General features: G+C 42.4%; 1 protein-coding gene across 1 annotated transcript in view; it reads right to left on the bottom strand.

Annotated features, from left to right (window-relative positions):
* ZNF335 (zinc finger protein 335) overlaps window positions 1–1610 on the bottom strand; it is a 25190-nt gene that overhangs the window by 18792 nt on the left and 4788 nt on the right. The window lies entirely within an intron of this gene.

The raw sequence follows: 1610 nt of genomic DNA, 5'->3' as shown, positions 1-1610 counted from the left end.
AAAGAAAATGTCCTCCAATATATAAACCTTTCCTTAACTTTTACAATAACGGACTAATACAATATTTGTCCTTTTGTGACTGACTTATTTCGCTCAGCATGTCCTCCAAGTTCATCCACGTTTCAAATACTATTTCTGCCACTCACTCTCCTCACCTCTAAGTCTTCCATTGTATATATACATATTGTTCCGCTTGATGGTGTCTCACAGACCTCTCTGGTCCTGCTCATTTTTCTGACTTTGTTTTCATCCTGTTCTACAGACTGGATCATCTTCATTTACCTATCAAGTCTGCCAACTCTTTATTCTGTAACTTAAAATCTGCTATTGTGTTCTTCTAGTAAATTTTTCATTTCACTTACATACTTTAATTCCAAAATCTCTATTTACTTATTTTTTATTCTATCTACTGCTGTTAACACAATGCACTGCCATCAAGTCACATCCGACTCATAGCGACCCCTCCTTGGTTTTCTGAGGCAGTATTTCTACGGAAGTAGATTGCCCAACCTTCCTCCCAAGGAGTGGCTAGTGGGTTTGAACCACGAGCCTTCTGGTTAAGCAGTCAAATGCCTTAGGCACTACACCACCAGAGCTCCCATGGCTGTTAGACGAGATGCTAATATCACAATTCTAATTCTTCAGATATGATTCACTTTAATTCTTTGAATGTATTTACAACGTTGTTGTTAGTGCCGTGGAGCTGATTTCAACTCACAGGAAACCCCCTCCCCCCCGCATGACAGAGCCCCTTGGGTATTTTCTATGCTGTCATCTCCACAGGAGCAGATCACCAGGTGTTTCTCCCTGGGACTGTACCATCTGCTTTTTTGTCTATAGCATTCAACCCTTAAAGCAATACTAAACAACTGCTGTCACCTGCATTCATCAAAAAGGGGACAGGACATTCAAGAGGCAAAGCAGCCACTCATACCACGTATTGGTCTTTTCTGCAGCCTGGAATGTTCCAGGCCTATGGTCCTAAGACATCATCCCTGCAGCTGAACTTACTCCTATTTGCATTTCAGTGATCACACTTCACATGTACCTTACCAGTTCAGATAAAAAGACCCATGGTTAATTAATCCAATGGACTAGTGGACTAATGGGAACTTCAGCCTGAGGCCAGAAGAACTAGATGTTCCCTGGCTACACTGTCAACCACTCAGAAAGGGATCAAAATTAAGAGATCCTGGGTAGAGTAGAAGAAAAATGTGGAACAAAACTCAAAATCATAAAAAAGACCTGGCTTACTGGTCTGATAGAGGCTGGTATAACCCCCAAGATTATGGCCCCTGGTCACCTTTCAGGCCTGGAGTTGAACTCATTCCTGTGGCTTCCAGCCAAACAACAGGCAGGCCTATGAGGTGAACAATTACACCAGGTACACTCCTTAGAACAACCAACCATGAGAGATCAGAAGGCCAGCATCTGCACAGGGAGAAAGCTCAGAGGACAGGAATGCATAGGAAGGAAGGACATAGGAAAAAGGTAACCATAGGGAGGCAGTGGGAAGAGAGCTATTACATTGTGAGGGTTGCAATCAATGTCATGAAACAAATGTGTATGAACTGTTGAATGGAAGAAAAATTTGCCTTGTAAACTGTCAC

The sequence above is a fragment of the Orycteropus afer genome, unplaced genomic scaffold (assembly GCF_000298275.1).
Source record: "Orycteropus afer afer isolate SDZICR_OR568_19922 unplaced genomic scaffold, OryAfe1.0 scaffold00049, whole genome shotgun sequence".
Lineage (NCBI taxonomy): Eukaryota > Metazoa > Chordata > Mammalia > Tubulidentata > Orycteropodidae > Orycteropus > Orycteropus afer.
This window is presented reverse-complemented; position numbering and strand designations above follow the sequence as displayed.